This window comes from Xyrauchen texanus, chromosome 3 (assembly GCF_025860055.1).
Source record: "Xyrauchen texanus isolate HMW12.3.18 chromosome 3, RBS_HiC_50CHRs, whole genome shotgun sequence".
NCBI classification, from domain to species: Eukaryota; Metazoa; Chordata; class Actinopteri; order Cypriniformes; family Catostomidae; genus Xyrauchen; species Xyrauchen texanus.
The window spans coordinates 3,548,203-3,568,747 of record NC_068278.1 but is presented as its reverse complement, the minus strand read 5'-3'; positions in this window follow the sequence as shown (position 1 = coordinate 3,568,747).

Sequence of the window (20,545 nt, the reverse complement as noted above, 5' to 3'; positions counted from 1 at the left end):
CCAATTTAAAACTGCCAACCAACCAGTCAGTGCCTTGTCGGAGCTAGGCGACTAGTTAGTCACTAAATTTGACAAACTAATTGTATTATTTTAGAATTGAGCAATATTACCTGAGCAAGATTGCGATATGGACCTGCATCAGTGATTTGGGAGGTGAGTAATGTAATTAATCAGTCTGTTGTTTCTCTCAGATGTGATGAGCCGTAATGCTGATGTTGTTCGTTTAAAGCCATTGAAAGCTATTTCCTAGCTTTAGTAGTGCAGTATATGTAGTAAGTAATCACAAAGAACTGTTGTATGTAAATGGCTGACACGGATTCACTTCACATCATGGCTCATATTACACACAAATATTTTCTTTTGAAACCACCTGCTGGCTAACATATATAATGTAAAAAAAAAAAAAAAGCCAAACAGAATCTCTTAACAGATCTGCACTGCTCTTACATTTTAGTTTATAACAGCATGAACACAAGAGTTGTTCAAGAACCATTTCTGGGGTTGTACTGAATTATAACACACATGACATTCACCTGAAGTCCCAATTTTGTTGCATGTTATTTGCATATGCATCTTGACATCCTATGCAGTGTTCTTATAGACAACATTATTCTTACAAACTGCTCCAAGAAGGCTTACAGAGAAATAAATGTGATAACTCACAATTTGCGCGTTTGTTCTGCGAGACAGGATCGAGCGCCAAAGTCAAACGAACTTCTGAACAAAACAGCAAATCAAACCCACTTTCGTCTGTTCTTCAAAATATAATCAGGTGTGTTTCTTCAAGCACACTTCTTTGTGTCATTTCTTGTCGACAGCGGTGGGTAAATGTGTGAAATTACCCACCACTCCACACAAATACCCCTAGCTATTAGATTATAAATATTGCAACATTTAGTTCACAGCATTTAGCAGTTTGATGAGCCTTTTTACAGCATGTGGGGATGGGGGCGTGGTCATGTGTCTGTCTGCGGGAGAGAGAGTGGTAAGTCTTGCCACCTGGGTTGTAATTATCTCTAACACCTGTCTCTTGTTATAGTGATGGTGGAGGGAGAATTGAAAAGGCACCAAGGCATCAGTTGGGGAGAGAAAGAGCGACCTGAGAGCACGGTGTCGACATGTATTAAGGGCATTAAAAGTTTATGTTATCTTAATGAGTGTTGTGAAGAATCTACATGAATTGAGTGTCATTAAATACAAGTCACTGAAGGCAGAAATGAAAATACTTGCCCGCACTGCTTTGTTGTCTCCTGACTCCTCCATTGCCCGAAGAACCAAACTTTCCACAGTGGTGCCGAAACCAGGGAATTTGGAGGACAACACCGTTATGGAGTCTTCACCGCTGAGCGAAGTTATCAAGTCCCTTGCCAGCATCCAGCAGTCCGAGCATCAATCCCCCATGGAGTTATGCCTGGAGCAGGAACAGCGCTTCCATCTCCTGCTTCAGGCCCAAGCAGAGGACCGGCAGACGTTCTGAAGCCTGATTGACAGAGAGGGGGCTGGTGCTGCAACCCCCTCCGGAGGCCACTTCCCCTGTGACCCTCATTAAGATGGAGACAAATGACGATCCGGAGGCCTAGCTCGATCTGTTCGAGAAAACCGCCAAGGTGTGGAAGTGGACTCCCGACCAGTGGGCGGCCTGCTTGTTGCCATTACTCTCAGGGGGGGCGCAGCTAGCAGCTGGAAGTGGGGAGGAACCCCGCCCAGACCCCTTCCCCAACCAAGGGGCTCTATCCCTTTGTCTCTCTCTCTCTCTCTCTCTCTCTCTCTCTCTCACTTCCTCCGTCTCCCTCGGCCTTTGGGCATTGATATTGAGGTGTGAGGGAGAAGTGTGTGCATGGGGATATTCACTTGTATCTGGTGATTACCATTGAGATACTATTCAGGGGTAAAAGGCATAGAGTAGAGGCCACTGTTAATTCCCACCTCACCCATCCACTAATTTTGGGAGCAAATTGAACTAATTTTAAGAATTTATTAAGGGAAATATGCATGGATGGGTCCTGTAAAATGTTGACTTTGTGTGCGACGTGCAATGTGATGGTTTGAGAGGTGGGGCTGTCTACGTCTGCTCTGCATCAAGATGATGCAAGAGAGTGAGTGCCCATTCTCAGGGGGTTCCCTGAGGGGGATTTCGCTTTAGAGCAGTCATGTGAGGAGTCCCTCAAAAACGCGTTTGATCAAGTGAGAGTCATCGATGGTCAACAGCTCCAGCCTGGCGTCGCACTCACATACCCATATTTTTCAATTATTAAAGATCGGTTGTACCGAGTGACACAGAACACTCAAACAAAAGAAAATACAACCCATTTATTAATACCTAAGAGCCATCAGGAAACCCTCTTCCAGGTGGCTCACTTTAATCCAATGGCTGGCCATTTAGGTCACGAAAAAAGGCTTAACTGAATAATGGCACATTTATTTGGCCAGGCATTCACTGGGACGTTCACAAGTGGTGTGCGGCATGCTGTGAATGTCAGTTGGTAAATCCACCGGCTCCCCAAATGCAGCATTGCACCCTCTGCCGCTGTTTGATGTCCCCTTGAAAGAATTGGCATTGACCTCGTCAGGCCATTAGAATGGACTGCACACAGACATCACTTTCTATTAGTTCTGGTGGACTATGCAATACGATATCCAGAAGCAGTGCCCCTGTGCAACATGTCAGCACGTAGTGTTGCGGAGGCACTCTTCAAAATAATCTCCAGAGTGGAGATTCCAAAGGAAATCCTCACAGATCAAGGCACTAACTTTATGTCATGACCACTACGTGAACTATACAAATTGTAAGGTATTCAACAGATGCGCACCAGTGTTTATCACCCACAAACAGATGGGTTGGTGGAACGATTTAAGAAAACCTTAAAAAATATGATTCGTAAGCACGTACACGTGGACGTTTAGAAATGGAAAAGTGGCTCAAACCCCTGTTGTTTGCAGTGCGAGAGGTCCCACATGCCTTTACAGGGTTTTCCCCATTCTAACTGATGTACAGGCGTGGGCCGCACAGCATGCTCAATGTCATATGGGAAGCTTGGGAGGAGGGCCCTTTAAACACTAAAAATGAAATTCAGTATGTTCTTGATTTTAGAGCAAAACTCCACACTTTGGGTTTATTAACTCAGGAGAATTTTTTCCAAGCTAAGGAATGTCAAAGCCGGCTGTGTGACAGGGGCACTCACTCGACTACGGGAATTCACACCGGGAGATAAAGTGCTTGTATTACTGCCCACCTCAAGTTATAAATTACTCTCCAAGTGGCAAGGGCCCTTTGAGGTCTCACGGTGAGTCCAAGATCTCTAATTATGAGGTTAATCATAATCAGCTTTACTGCCAGGTATGCTTACACATACAAGGAAATTGTCTTGGTGACAGGAGCTTCCAGTGCACAACAATACAAACTAAAATAAAAATTGAATACAAAAAAATAAATACAAATTTAATAGAAAATAAAGTATATATAGAATGCACAATAAGACATATACACACACAGACATACATTCACACATACAAAAACATTGTACAAAACTAAATACAAATCTGTAATATACAGTGCAAGAGAATGTATGGCAGAAGTTGGATGTGTTGGATAAATATTAAAATACTAGACTGTGAATTGCACATAATTATTGCTCAATGGGGCAGTTTTAACTATTCATGGGATGGATAGCCTGGGGAAAAAAAACTGTTCCTGTGTCTGATGGTTCTGGTGCTCAGAGCTATGAAGTGCCAGCCAGAAGGCAACAGTTCAAAAAGGTTGTGTGCAGGGTGAGTGGGGTCCAGAGTGATTTTTCCAGCCATTCAAAATGTAAAGCCCTAAAATTTGACAGAGATGCACCACCTCCTTTCCATGTTTGTTAACTACAGTATCCTGGTTACTTTTCTATGTAGGAGTACTGATGAGTTCTGGGGGCATCAGATGCTGATCTCCTGAATTATCAATGTAGTTAGTCTCTGAGCCTGTTCTAGCATTAAGATCTCTACATATTAAATTTTTTCCCTCAGTTTGATATTGGCAAATTTCTCTTTGAAGAGTGTGAAAAATGTCCTCATCATAGTATGGAGAATATCATGGAGAGGAACTTGAGAGGATACTCCAGAGAGGAATAGGTAATTATCTATGATTCCTGTATTCTTGTCTAATTTGAACCATATGGGGTATTTACCTTGATGTAGGGGTGTTATAAAGGGGTCAAGATGATTTTAGTCCATATAACTAAACCTCCAGAGTCTCTGCCACGATAAACTGAGTTCAGTTTCCAGGAGGGCACCATGACTTAAGAGTAACGTGCTGGACACCGAGTGGAAACATCCAACCATATCTCCTTCAAAATCATGATGTCAGCATTACAAATGCTGTTCAGAAAATCATTGATTGTACTTTTTAGTCCAACTATGTTGAAGCACAAACCTTCAATGTTCCAAAAGCTAATATTCAGCAGTTTCACCACAATATTAGAGGAATTAAAATACTGCTGTTTATTGCTAGGTAAAACCAAGAACCTTTAAGTCTATAAATCAAGAGAATGAGTAATACATAAGTTCAAGAATATGTTGCATCTTGTAGCCATGTTGCTCTGTCTCTCTCTCACTCACACACACTCTCTCACTCACACACACTCTCTCTCTCTCTCTTTGTCTCTCTCTCTCTCTCTCTCTCTCTCTGTGTGTCTCCACACTCTTATAAACAGTTTGATGAGACACCTCTGAACACACACATTTGTTTGGAGATGAGGCACTTTTTCCGAAAATCAATCATGGTTGGCAGCTCTGGATTTTACAAACACGGAGCAAAAACAAATTATGACAAATAAGGATTGAAGCATCTAGATCTGCTTTCACTCTGTTTCTTGAATGCCCATTTTACAGTGCAAAAACCATGAAACATTATGCAGTTGTCGAAAGACATCCATCTAGCGAATGTTTACAGGGAAAGCGATTAAAAAAAACAGCGTAAACGGACTCAAAAACACATTCAGTTTGAACAGCTCCTTGTTCACCTGACACAGCACTAGCTGAAGAATCTCAAAGTTACCTCTCAAAAAGACACACTTTTGTTTCAGTTGATTGTAGATATGTTTCCACTGTATTCAGCGCTGTTTGTTCTCTGTATTCGTAAAAATCCTAGGGTGCTAGGGTGGGTAGAGTCACATGGGGTAACCTCCTCATGGTCGCGATTAGTGGTTCTCAATGGGGCGTGAGTTGTGCGTTGATCGTGGAGAGTAGCATGAGTCTTCACATGCTGGGAGTCTCTGCGATGTTCTGCACAGCGAGCCAGAAGCAGAGGCAACTGACAATTATGCTCCAACACCCGGATTGAGATGAGTAACTACGCTACCATGAGAACCTACTAAGTAGTGGGAATTGGGCATTCCAAATTGGGAGAAAAGGGGATAAAAATTAAGAAAAAGAATACTCAATGTTTCAAAAGTATAGACACAAGACAAACAATATGTGTTTACATATACATGATTTTAGTGTGATAAAATCACTTACCAACCGCATCCGTGACTATAATAGCATTATGAAATCGACGATGGATAATTTCCCCAAGATCTTGAAAATGAATTAAAGGGAACAAAATCATTCAAACTGTGGACTTTATCTGTACAAACAAGTGTGTTATATGCATGTATTATGTGAGTATGTATTTTGAGTAATGTTAAAATAATAAACATTTTTATTATGCACACCCATTTCATTGCAAGTGCAAGACAGCAGTGTGCTGTTCTGATTGGCTGCGATTTATTTTGTTGCATATTTTAGCCGTGTCGCGTCTGGTGTCTGGTTCGGACACAGTGTTAATTTTTAGGGGTTCAAGCTCGAAGGGCTGAATCCCTACTGTAATTGTAAGGATTTTTATTATTTGTATTATTCTGCCCTAAAACTGATCGTGCAGACCAAACCATAAGTCGTAGAGAGCTGAAAATTTCAGGGGAGGTAGTCCCCCAGGTAGTTCTATAGTGTATCAAATATTCGGCCCAATCGGCCTCAATGTGGCGCTATAGTGATCATGTATACATTTTGGCCCATAAATCCTAAACCGTTTTTCCGCACACTGAAGTGTCTTACATTGTTGGATTCCTTGGCTCAAGGCGAACATAACATGTATCTCCGATTTAATTTCCATCATGAAAATTGTTAATTCTAAAAACCTACTTTTTCGAACTCCTCCTACGCCACATCTCCAATTCGCACAAAAATTGCCACGTGTCTACTACTCCTGACAAAAAGTTATCAAAGGAATTTTTGCAAAGTTGCAAAGATATAAGCCAACGAATTGGTCAGGCTTCATCCATTTTGTATGCATTGACCAATATCTACCAAACGAAAAGGCCAAATGTTACGAAACTTGATAAACATAGAGAACAGGACATTCTGCAGGATGTACAGGATGCACGCAAAGTTGCGAAATTTTTTGCCAATAGGGGTGCTACAACAAACAAAACGCTAATAACTCCTCAACCGTATGATCAATGAAGTTGAAAATTGGTATGCACCTTGTAGGGGCCAAAGGCTAACATATCCTACAATATCAGTCGGACAAATAAAAAAACATGGCCGCCAGCAGCCAATCATATTTCAGCAAAATGGCTGTATAAATGGTGTGTAAATTATTGTATATTATCCAATGTTACCTGCTATTGTGAAATATATAGGACTCCCTAGGTCAATAATTATCAAAGAAAAGTTGAACTTCAGTTATTTAGGGGTTACATTTATCATGTGGGTTTGACCAAGTGTATCCAAAAGCCTATAATTCCTAAAATAAATATTCAAACTTCTAAAACCTTTTTGGAGATTGGGTGCTTTGTGGCTTTATAACAGTTCAAAAGTAAAAGTTAAAAACATTTTTTTTTTTTTTAAATGACCACCATAACAATTATTCTGTTTCAGGATCGTTGAACACAAGACATCAGTCATATTTAACACCAGTTTGCAAATTCAACAACTTACAAAGTACATATAAATTATTTTTTTGCATACTTTGAAAGTTCTTAAAAGGCTTGAACCCTGTTAATGGCTGCTTGCAGCTATATTGTTAACATGTTTATGTCTTGCGGCTATACTTTTGAAACAGTGTGTAATTTAATATGGATTGGCCCCATTCACTTCTATTTTAAATGCATCTCTGTAACCGTGATTTGTTGATAAACAAAGGGTCAAGTCTAAATAATATTTAGTGGTAGTCAATGTTATACTAATGCTATCAACTGACTTGTTGTCATCAAATATATCTTGAATACAATTATTGTTGTTTTAAGCAAACAACTGAAAAAAATAAATAAATATGAGTGCCACAAGACACAAAATACACTTTGTTAATTAGGTGAATTTATCTGGTTTTAAGATGTTAAGATATGTTTACTGATACAGATTATTTATTTATTTATTCAGTTTCAGAGCCCACATTGTACCTTCAGAACTGTCAAATACTCTCTCCACTGCATTTACACAACTGATGAGCAGACACAGCTGACAGACTAAAATACTCCCACAGGCGAGCTCATAAAACATCAGAACCTCTAACGGGTTTCCGAGCACGTGGACATGGTACCAGCGACAGCAGGAAAGGAGTTTGTCTATTTTTGGCTGCGTTGAGGCGGGTTTATGGGGAGGTAGGCACTGGGAGTATGTACTGGGAGCAGTTCCTCCTCAGCCGCAGCGGACAGCATCAGCAGCAGTCTGTGTCAACATGACCGTAGACAAGATGGACCCCGTGGAAGTGTTCGCGGCCGGAGAGAAAGGTCGTGCCCTTCGCGTCACCAAGGAGATTTCGGCGGGAGATGTTGTGTTCGCTGAGGCGAGTTTCGCTGCTGTCGTGTTTGACAGGTGAGATCAGGATTTGGGCTGACAGACTGTGTACATTGAGTTTCTGGTCATGATTGACATTTGAGAGAGTTTAGTGTTAAACTTTTGATGTCATCGAGGAAGTTGTTTTGGACACAGTGATAGTAACAGTTATCTTCTGAACTGTGATGTGTTTAAGAGATATTTGAACATTGTTATGAGTTTGTCATGTTGGATTTCCTGCTGCACTGTATGTTTCATTTAGTATCTATAACTGTAAAGTGTAATTGCTGGAGTCAATCACTGACAAAGCTGTGCGTGAATTTTTGACATAAAAAGTATATCGCCCTTTTGACACTAAATCAAGCAATATGAATATTGGCTCTTTAAAATGTTGGCCTGTCATGTGTTCAACAGATCCAATCCATATTCAATGGAAATTAATTATTGTTCGAACAGTGAGAGAGATTTTCCTCTTGTGTGTGTGTTTTTTTTTTTAAAACATTCCTAAGTTAAACAGTGATCTGATGAACAAAAAGATCAGTTGCAAAATATAATTATCGGCCTATAGTTTTTGTTAAAATTGGTATCGTCCAAAAATGTTATATCGGTGCATCCCTAAAAATTATTGATCAGTGACAGGATGTTGGGCACCCAATGCCCATCCATGCGTGAGGACAACGAAGGCTATCCCTTCTGGTCTGAACCAACGAAAATTGTAATTATGTTATGGGAGGTCAGAGTGGCCATAATGACCCCAGTCCACCATCGAAAGCACAGGTTGGTCACGCGAGTGTCGGAACTGGACCTTGGAGCAGTGGAAGAAGGTCGCCTGGTCCGATGAGTCCTGTTTTCTTTACATGTATATGTACCTGTGTGTTGTTTACCTGGGGAAGTGATGGAACCAGGATGCACTTTGGGAAGATGACAAGCCAGTGGAGGGAGTGTGATGCTCTTAGTAATGTCCTGCTGGGAAACCCTGGGTTCGTCCATTCATGTGGACGTCAATTTTACATGTACCAAATATACTTAAACATAGCTGAAGACCAGGTACACCCCTTCATGGCAATGGTATTCCCCGATGGCAGTGGCCTCATTCAGCATGATAATGCACCCTGCCACACTGCACACATTGTTGGGGAATGGTTTGAGGAACATAACGGAGTTTCAAGTTGTTGCCCTGGCCTCCAGTCTGTGGGATGTGCTGGGCCATCAAGTCCGATCCACCGTGGCCCTACTTCGCAACTTACAGGACTTGAAAGATCTGCTGCTAATGTCTTGGTCCCAGATAACACAGGACACCTTCATGGGTCATGTAGAGTCCATTTCGGATCAGCGCTGTTTTGGTGCCACACGGAGGACCAACGGCTTATTAGGCAGGTGGTCATAATGTTTTGGCTCATCCATGTATAAATAGTTATACTCCAGCAACGTGAGAGCTCAGATTACTTATGCTGCAACTTTAAATGCTAAAATAAGTCAAGGCTTATGTTTGTGTCCTGTTAGCAAATATTCTGTTCTCCTGGACTGTGAAACATGTTCTGCTGCTGTTATTATTCATATGAAAGTGTAAAGTCTGTGTTCTGAAGAGATTCACTGCCCACAGAGAAACTGAAATAATTAAAATATTTCTCTAATGTGAGATTGAAGATTGGCCTCTTGATGATGTGAAATGCTTCTAGAGTGTCATTAATGAGATAATTATCAGCTAGGATAATTACATTAAATGTTGAGAGGGTCAGATGGTGTTACAACTGCTGTTAACTACTGACATTTCAAACACTTCAGACTTGCTAGTTATTTCAGGGCACATTTATGACATGGACCAGTCGAGTGTTCTGTCTTACAATTATAAATGTGATTAAAAGAGTGTTTTAAGGGTTTCCGGTCCAGCCGCCAAGAGGATGACAGCCTAATTTTCGAGCTCTCCGACGGTTTTGTGAAATAACCCCAAAAAACCTTAGATCTGAGAACTCCAGTGAATGTTTTACGAAATAATGGAGAAAGGGGTTTCTACCAGAAGTAGGACAATGATGAATGTAATAGAAAATGACTCTGATGTGAGGCAAGATAGCCGAAGTAACTCTCCGAGTTCATCTCCTCATGTTGAAGATAGCTCCGAAGTTAGCTTGCGATGTATTCTCAACGAACTAAGAGAGTTCAGAAGAGACAATAAAATACAGCTCTCCGACATTAAGCAAGAATTGAAGAGAACAAATGACAGACTAGATGAAGCAGAGGTGAGAATTGAAGAAACCGAGACCATACTTCAAGCAACATCAACGCTAATCAAGCGGCTAACACAGCGTCAGGCTAATCTCGAAGCCAGGCTGATAGATCAAGAGGGCCGTGCGCGCAGAGACAATTTAAGGATTTACGGAATACCCGAAGATAAAGAAGGCACCGATATGGTTGGTTTTCTGGACAATTTGTTGAAAAGCGCACTGGACCTTCCCCGTGACAGAGAGTTGGGAATTGAACGAGCACACCGGGCATTAGCACCGAAGCCCAATACCCCGCAGGTAAAGCCACGTTCTATAGTTGTCAAATTCGGGAGCTACCGGTCGAAAGACGAGGTGCTCAGGAGAGCCTGGCAGAAAAAAGAAGTGTTTTGCAATGATGTCCGCTTCTACGTTGATCATGACTTCCCTCGAGAAGTGCTTAAGAAACGCGGAGAATATGCAGAAGCCAAGAAAGCGTTAAAAGAAAAACAAATAAAGTTCCAGACACCTTACCCGTCAAGGATGCGCGTCTTCTACGATAATGGCACACGACTATACCAGGATGCTACAGAGGCAACGAGAGACATGGCTTCACGAGGATTTTCAGTCAATGTGGTGAAGTGCTCCACAAATGCGGATCAGGAAGAGATTGGGCTCTTATCTACTTGGCAGGTAGCGGGGAAACGGCGCGACCGAGGTGGAGATAAGGAATTTGACACAGCGGACGGCTACATACAATCCAGGAAACCCCCCCACTCTCAATATAAAGAAAAACTCCAGAAATTCAGAAAATGAACCCCCACGAAACGAGTCCGACGTTTTTAACACCCCAATCGGAAAAGCAGATATGTTATATTTGATTCCCACTGCTACGTGATATCTCGGTTATTTGGCCAGAGGATTGCCAAGTAAATGTATACAGCTATGTGTAAATCCTACAGTACTATTATTTATTTAATCGAGTCGGGACTTGTTAATTGGTGAGTTTTCCTTGCTTTATTTTATTTTTATTTACTTGTTTTATTTTTTAAACGATTTACAGCTTTATTTAGATTAGCATGCGATATTGTAGGGCCCCACTTTTATTACAATGTGGGATCTCCCCTTATGGGAGCTTTGAACTTACAAAGCCCCACAAGGCTCTTTTGAAACGAGCCTCAACACCGGAAACGACTGTTCTTTTTTGTTACGGTGGCGTTCTGTTTAAAATGGTTACAGCTTGGTTCACGTTCAATGTTTGTTATATGGGAGAGGTATTCTTAATGTACACATTTAATATTGGTAGTTACACCGGGAGAAGTTCCAATTGTGTTAACCAATGTAGAAGACCATGAATAAGCAAGCTCTAAAAATTATTTCATTTAATGTGAATGGGGTCTTGAACCCAGCTAAGAGAAGTCAAATACTGTTAAAAAATGAAAAGGGAAAATGCACAGATTGTGTTTCTACAAGAGACACATCTCACTGCAACAGAGCATGAAAAACTAAGGAGAATGGGATTTTCAAGGGTATATTACTCATCTTATAAGTCAGGGCACAGAAGAGGTGTAGCAATCTTAATATCACAAAAAGTCTCATACGAACATCTTTCAGAGGTCTCAGACAAGGAAGGAAGATATATAATAGTTACAGGGAAAATAGATGACACCGCTATAACACTAATTAACATTTATGTCCCCCCTGGAAGTGATTTTGCTTTTTACAGGAAAATATTTGATTTAATGATAGGAGCGACAGGAATTGTTATATGTGGTGGAGACGGCAACATTCGTCTCAACCCAAAACTTGATTCATCAAAAAATTCAACCACCACATCATTACACAGGATAATTAACGCTCTAATGACAGAAATGGGCATATTAGATCTTTGGAGAGATCTTTACCCATCAGGCCGTGATTACACGTTTTATTCATCCCCTCACGTTGTATATTCGAGGATAGACTATTTTTTTGTACTAAAGAGAGACCGCCATAGAATACATAGCTGCGACATTGGATCAATTGACTTGTCTGATCATGCACCTCTCTCTTGTACTTTACATATTAATGAGAACCCGGGAAGAACACTGTGGAGGCTAAATACAAGCATCCTAAATAACCTACAATTTCAAACTCAAATAAGGGAAGACATAAAAATGTTTCTTGAGGAAAATGATAATGGGGAAGTTAACTCCGCTACAATATGGGATGCCCTAAAAGCAGTTATTAGGGGGAGAGTTATATCCTTTTGTGCCTATGAAAAGAAAGAAAAACAATTAAGACTAATGAGTCTCAAAAGTGAACTAAAAGATCTTGAGACACAACATAAAAGGGAACAAAAACCAAATCTGATGACAAAAATAAAGAAAATTAGAAACGAAATAAATATAATGTATTCACAGGAAATTGAAAAAAAGATGATATTTACAAAACAAAAATACTATGAATCAGGCTCAAAATCAAAAAAATTTTGGCAAGGAAGCTGCAAAAACAACAAGCGGATAATACGATATATAAAATAAGGGACCCAGATTCTAAAACTATACAATATAAACAAGACGATATACAAAACTCTTTTAAAAAATACTACAAATTACTGTACACACAACCACGCTTGGAGGATGAGCAACAAATTGGAAAGCTTCTTGATTCTCTAAACCTACCAGTTATATCAGCGGAACAAAACCAAACATTAACAGCTCCAATAACTGAGATAGAGTTAAACAGCGCCATCTCCGGGCTCAAGGCAAATAAGTCTCCTGGCCCTGATGGCTTCCCATCAGAGTGGTACAAGACGTTTCGACCCGAGTTGACACCAAGCCTCCTTCGGGCTTGTAATACATTGTTAATGGAGGCTAAAATGCCTCCGTCATGGAGCGAGGCAGTAATATCAGTTATCCCAAAAGAGGGAAAAGACAATTTAGAATGCAGTTCATATAGACCAATTTCGGTTTTAAACGTCGATTACAAATTATACACAGCCATCCTTGCCAAGAGATTAGAAAGGATTCTCCCCCAGCTTATACATAATGATCAGACAGGGTTTATTTCTCAAAGACAAGCTCACGATAATATTAGACGGTCATTGCACATATTAAATCACATCCAACAGGACAAACTTGAAGCCCTTGTAATCAGTTTGGATGCGGAGAAGGCCTTTGACTCTGTGAGTTGGCCTTTCTTATTTAAAGTTCTTGAAAGATTTGGTATGCACGAAAATTTCGCTAGGGGTATCAGTACACTATATAATAAACCATCAGCCCGGATTAAAATAAACGGGTATCTCTCTGATTCCATTGCCTTAGAACACGGATCAAGACAGGGGTGTCCGATCTCACCAATACTCTTTGCGCTTTATATAGAACCTCTCGCACAGTGGATAAGGCAGTCTGAAAGCATCAAAGGCATTTGCATAAAGGAGAAGACCACAAATTGGCATTGTACGCTGATGATCTATTGATTTATTTAAGTAAACCCGATAGCTCATTTCCTGAATTAATGAATCTCCTAGAAATATTCGGTAGATATGCAGGATACAAACTAAACATACAAAAAACGCAAATTTTGACACTTAATTATACTCCATCAAAACACATTAAAGAGAAATTCCACCTTAATTGGGACCAGAATTCACTGAAATATTTAGGAATACATCTACCGAAAGAAATTCCAACATTGGCGGAGATAAATTTTGATCCTCTCTTAACAAAAATAAAAAGTGACATACATAGATGGAATTCCATCTCTTTCCTTAGCCTCAGTCATAGAATTGACACTGTAAAGATGAATATCCTTCCACGATATCTTTATTTATTTCAAGCACTCCCTGTAGAAGTTCCCTCAAAACAATGGTCTGAATTGAACAAAATAATTTCCAGATTTATTTGGCAAGGAGAAAACCCAGAGTCAAATTCAAAACTCTACAGCTCCCAACAGAGGAAGGAGGAATGGCGTTGCCTAATTTGAGGGATTATTTTTATTCAGCTCAAACTAAACCACTAATTAATATATGTAACCCTACATATCATGCAAGGTGGAAAGATATTGAACTCTCAATAGTGAGTGATCCCCAATTTATGCAATACTAGCATATAAAAATTTGGGAAGATTTATAGATAAGGTGCAAAACCCATGGATAAAAGCCCAATTAAAAACCTGGAATATGATAAGAGAGGAATACAATCTGATTCATAAACTACAAATAATTCAATGGTGTGCCTATGATCCTGAATTCAAGCCTAATATAATGGATCATAGATTTAAATCCTGGGTTGCAAAAGGAATAACAACATTCTACTCCCTTACAAAAAGGGACACTTAAAAGATTTTGAAAGCCTGAAGAAAGAATATTGCCTTAAGAAATCTGACTTTTATAGATATCTTCAAATACGTAATCATTTTGAACATAACATTAAAAATAAAACAGACCTTGATGACCCAATACTGAGGATATTTATAGGTGCATACAAAGAAGATCCAAATAAGGGTGTTATATCTACATTTTATAAAGCCCTTAGGATAAAAAAATCCCACTCTACTGAATACATTAAAGAAAAATGGGAAAAAGAAGGTAATTTTCTCATATCAAATGATGAGTGGTTTGATGTATGTAAGCTCCCATGGAGATGTACCAATTCTCACATATGGCGAGAGTTCGGGTGGAAGTGTCTTATCAGATTTTTTATAACACCAAAACAGAAAGCACATATGGTGGGGGGATACCAAATGTTGGAGACAGTGCGGATCTAGAGAAGCCAACCACTGGCATATATTCTGGGAGTGCCCAGTGATAAAACCATTCTGGGCAGAACTTCATAAAGCATTGGAAAGCATATTTAACACTGTCCTGCCTTTGCAGTTTCTCACATTATTTTTAGGATACGCTGATTTTCAGGCAAGAAGGCCGGATGAATATTTATTCTGTATTTTAACGACAGCGGGTAAAAAGGCACTCACAAGGCACTGGTTGCTTCCTGAACCTCCCACAATACAGGAGTGGATGGATATAGTAAATTACATTTATATCATGGAAAAGATTGCTTTCTCCCTTCGTCTTCAGAAAAATGTGTTTATCAAATTCTGGACCATGTGAGTTGAATATGTAAGACCATTGCGACCAGATTTTGTGGAGGTATTGAACAAATGACTTTTAAAGGTAACCACATCTGTTTGCCTACTTATTTGATGCAGCATGAGCCCTTAAGTATACTCCCTGTACACAGCCAGACAGTGTACACACCTTATTCTTTACCTGTTCACACCTTTTCCCTACCACGCATTAGGAAGTTAACTTACTTTCTCCCGCAGTCACTACCATAGACTAAGAATCCTCAAGTACCGATCTTCAGTATGGACTATTATGTAGACACTTTGCCTCCAAGTGTTTTTTTTTTTTTTTTTTTTAGTTTTACTGTTGTTGTTGTTGTTGTTTTCTTTGTTTTGTTCTAAATGAAAAACTGGATGGCAGTAGGAAAATACATCCACTTTTGTTTTGTAACATGTGCTAATGTATATACTGCTACACCAAAATAAAGAATTGAAAAAAAAAAAAAAAGAGTGTTTTAAGGCTGTTTAGGACTGGTATCAGTGTGTGTGTATATATACATACACACACTTACACACACACACCTCAACTATTCCACAAACACTGCAGGATGATTTTTATTTATGAGTGATTTCTGAGTATACATGAGTATTGTTTTCATTTCTGCACATTATAAAGTAATTGATATCAGTTGCATATCAAAATTACCAATTGTTGCCTGTAACATGTACTTTTACTGTACTGTGAGACAGGGATTCCACTCTCATTTGACCAATCTCTGTTTCACCTCCATAAAAAGTCAAGAGTCTCTGCAGAGGCAAGAGTAGAGAGCTTGACACGTTTACCTTTTGTAAACACAAACACTAGTTACCATGAGTGTCTGGATGAAGGAAATATTGACAATAAAGAGTGAGCTTTGACAGGAAGCACTGTCCACTGACTATATAAAGGAAGAGAACGAGAGAGGGAACATTCAATGACATCACGATACAGTAACACGTCTTAAAATAGACAATTATGTAAGCAGCATTAGGCCATATTTCTGTCGTGCAAGGTGACACCACAAGACTGAGTTGACATTTCCTCATCTTTATAATGAAAGCAAACTTTTGGCATCTCTTTTGGTCTCAATGACTTGTCCTCACACAGGATAATTCCCTCAAACTACAGCAGATATGACAGTTTGATTTGTATTTTAAGGTTTCTTAATAACGAATCATATATTACTTATTCAAAAACAGCACATGAGAAATAATTTACATTGAATCTATTCTATTCTAAAAGATATAACAGTATCAGTCTGCTCTAATCTCCCAGGCATTCAGCTGGTCCCTTATTTGGTCCTTTGGGATACGATCAGAGTTTAATATTGCCATATAAAGAACATTTATAAAAAGATCTTCTGAGAGATGTCTGTCTGTCTGATTCACATGCATATGAGGGAGGGGTGGGATCATAAAAACAACACAAGACATCAGCACCACACACTATCTGTGTTTTACACTTATAACAGTTATGTAAACATACAGCTGAAGTGTCAGGATGAAAAAGGTACATAGAAAGCAACATCATCTGTAGCATGGGCATCACTTTGTTTTAAAAAGTGATGGGAACCCATAAATTATTATCTGTAGCATACTCATTTGGAGGATGTTTGCTGTCAGAGTCTGGCCTGACTGTGCCTCTCCTGACTGTCAGTTTGTCTTGTCTGAGTGTTTTCCTGTGTTGGTTTTGTCTCTCTGTCCCTCTTGTGTTTTGCAGATGCCACGTGGAGAACACCAGCTCCATTACATAGACAACAGCTTGTTCTTCGATTAACTCATTATTAGCAGCACCTGCTCCCTATCAACCCGTTCCTTCTTAAGCTCCCCTCATGTTGAGTCCTTTGTCGAATCTTTTGTTAATGTTTGTCTCCAGTCATTTTGTTCTTGTATCTGTTATTGACATCGGTTGGTTTTCTATTTTTTTTTTTTTTGAGTTTTTCAAGTTGCTTTCTGTTTTGGTTTGTATTTTTGTTCTTTGTTAAATAAAGCCCACATAGTTGCCTTCCTGCGTTTGGGTCCTGCATTTGGGTCCTGCATTGTTCTCATATTCGTGAAGGAACGATTTGACCATAAATTGGACCCAGCAGAGGCAATGGCATTTTTTAGATCCAGCTCAAGTACAAAATGCTCTGGTCAGCTCCAAGAACAGTCTGGGTTTTTCCATCTACGCTATGGAGCTGGTCAATGAGCCCCACAGGTGGTGCTTTGATGAGATTCAGTTAAAACAACTCTTCCTTTTAGGCTTTCGCTTAGTATGGAGGTGCTGGGCGAGATTTTATTTTATTTTTTTATGTCTTTTTGGGATCTGGTGGACCATGTCTGCCGTCTTACAAAGTGGAGATCCTGCTGCAGAGATGGAACTACAGACCCAAGAATCCCCCTCAGCTTCGCATCGCTATAGGAGGAGGAAGCTGACCACCAGGAGGCGGAGAAGCCCGCTGCAGTCCGCCAGGAGGCGGAGGAGCCGGCTGGTGAGCGCCAGGAGGCGGAGAAGCCTGCTGCAGTCCGCCAGGAGGCGGAGGAGCTGGCTGGTGACCGCCAGGAGGCAGAGAAGCCCGCTGGTGACAAGGAGGTGGCAGCCGTTCCCACTGCAAACCACCAAGAGGCAGCTGCTGTTCACGCAGCAGTGCTTCCGACCGTCCATAAGAGGAGAAGGGCCCATGTTCCCCAGTCGCTGCTGTTCCCCAGTTGCTGCCAGCGCTCACGGCCATGGAGGCCATTCCCCAGTTGCTGCCAGTTCTCAAGTCCAAAGAGGCTATTCCCCAGTCGCTGCCAGCGCACATGGCCACAGAGGCCATCCCTTAGTCACTGCCAGTGCTCACGGCCACAGAGGCCATTCCTCAATCGCTACTAGTGCTCACGGCCACGGAGGCCATTCCCCAGTTGCTGCCAGTGCTCCCGAACATGGCAGCCACCACACAGCCTGTCCAGTTTCCAGCAGCCACTGCTCTGCCTTTCCACAGGACTACCTCTGCTGAACAACCCCAGCGGCTGTCGACGAGTCTGTCCAGTCACCAGCAGCCACCATCCAGTCGGCCCAGCTTTCTGCGGGCACCAAAGACCAGCTTGCTCTGCCCTCTGCTGAAGCCACTGACCTCGTCCCTGCCCTGTGGCTGCCTGACCTCGGGCCTCCTCCTTGGACCCTGTCCCATTCTTGAGGCCTTTGCCCTATGTCTGTCTCCTTCCTCAAGCTTCCTCCCTGGCTGCTGAATTCCTCCATCTACTTAGATCCTCCTCCCAGATGGCAAGATCCTGCCCCTGACCTGTACCCTCCTCCCAGGCCACTGGAACCTGGACCCTCCTTCCAGTCCACTGGACCCAACCTGTACCGTCCTCCCATGCAACCGGACCCCTCCCCGAACTGAACCCTCCTATCAGGCTGTCGGACACTGCCCCATACCTGAAGCCTCCTGCTAGGCCTCCGGCCCCTTCCTTGACCCTCCTCTCAGGCTGCCGGACCCCACCCACTTTCTTAAGCCTTTCCCCTGGTTTGTGTCTCCGGCCCTCATTAGTTAGTGTGTCTGTCGGTGCTGTTTGGCCTGGTCCTCTGTTTGATGTTCCCCCTTTGGGTTGCCAGGTGGCATCCCTTTGAGGAGGGTAGTGTCAGTATCCTGACACCCATGCTCTGTGATTGTTTTGAGCATATTATCTCCTGGCCATGTGCTCTATCTGCCTTTTTGTTTTTTTCTATGTGTAGGCACACAGCTTTGGGTTTGGTTTTCTTGCACTTTTCTGTCAGTTTTGTGTGTCATTTTTAAAATGATTATAAACATGCACTAGACAGACGTCTTTGACCATTATCATGCATCTCACACCATTTTTTAAAAGACACTGTGTCAAGTTATGACTTTTTTTTTAAGGAGTCCCCCATTCAGATTTATTCAGCTGCGCTGCGTCTTGCTGTTTTGAGAATAAATGGGTCCTGTATGCATTCCCATCTGTGCCATTTTTAAACAGTTGATCTATGTAATGTACTAGATGGATGTCTTTTGAGCATTTTGATGATTCCTAAAGGCAACGTGTGCCACATTTTAAGAGTGGAAGAAGTTGAACTTCTAAAAACGCATCTTGCACTGCTCCATTCTACTACTGTCGTTGACTGAGAGAACCGTGTCCCATCCTATGTGTAAAAAGAAATAGATTTCGTGGCTCTGAAGCCATCAGAAAAGTTTGGGGGCTGAATTTGAAAATTCCCTTATCATTTCCGTGCAGAATTATACTGAGTTTGGCATGTTTCACCATGGATTATATCCGTATGTGACTAATTACAGCGTTGATTTCTTGTAAACAAAGGAACTGTTATATAAAGATTAAGGGCAGTTTAAAACACTATTGGACAAAACCATAAGTAACCAGTTTCATTCGTGAACTGACAATGACTGTTTGATATTTGTCGTTTTGGTGAAGCTGGGTTTAAGTAACACTTTTTTTAATACATTTATTTCATTTTCCCTGAATGAGTTTCAAACAAATTTGGCTATGTTCGAGGGGATGTACATTGTTGTCCAATCATAACAGTATGTGTTTACATTGAGGTCTTAAAGGGGAAAATAGACAAAAACCAAGCATTTCAGTCAGAGGGCCAGTGACTGGGTTTAAAATGATCATATATATAACCAAATTATTACTGTTTTGGTGCAACCAAACATTTTTTTACTAACATTATAAGTGGACCTCAGGAAAGATGATACAGTTTGAAAAAAATGCATGACATGACCCCTTTAAAATACGCCTTTTGAGCTGATATCTGTGTCCTGGTTCATTTATGTTGCTTCTAACTATGTCTGGATGTAACATAATCGGGGGCTCGTCCAGGATTTTTAATCGGAATTTTTTATTTTTTTAGCAGCAAGCCGCCTGCGAATTTGTATGCACTTTCTGCTGAATAGTTAGGAAATAAAATGCTTTCTTACTCTACAACTAGATAGCCGCCATACAAGTACCCTTTTATTTTTCCTTTGTTATTTTTTTTGTAGTTATCCTGAGTGGGTAGGTTTTAGACTATGTAGGTTTTAGTTTTTCTGATAAGTTAATGTTGGTGTGTTTGAGGCCTATTGTGGAATTATCCAGTTAGTTTGTTGTAATTTTAAAATGTTGCTTTGTGACATGCTACTAATAATTTTCGGTAGTGATTTAAGAGTAAAATTAGTGTTTTGACCGCTCTGGATTTGTTTAGGTTTCAGACTTTTGTAATTTGCCCACCAAAGGCATATTGTTTAACCTGTAGTGTCCGTGCTGAGGTTTTTTCTATTTGAAAGTTGCCTTAATGTGTTATTTGTGGTCAGTTTTCTAGAGTAATTTAGGGACCACTTTGTACTATGTTTTGCTGCAACATCACCGTGCAAAACCTTGGAAATTTGCTAAATTTTTGTATGACAGTCTCAGCCTTGTTCTCAAGATGTCTGCAGATCTATTAGATTAAATTACTCAAGGACAGCTTCTGGAATTGGCAAAGAATGTAGTTC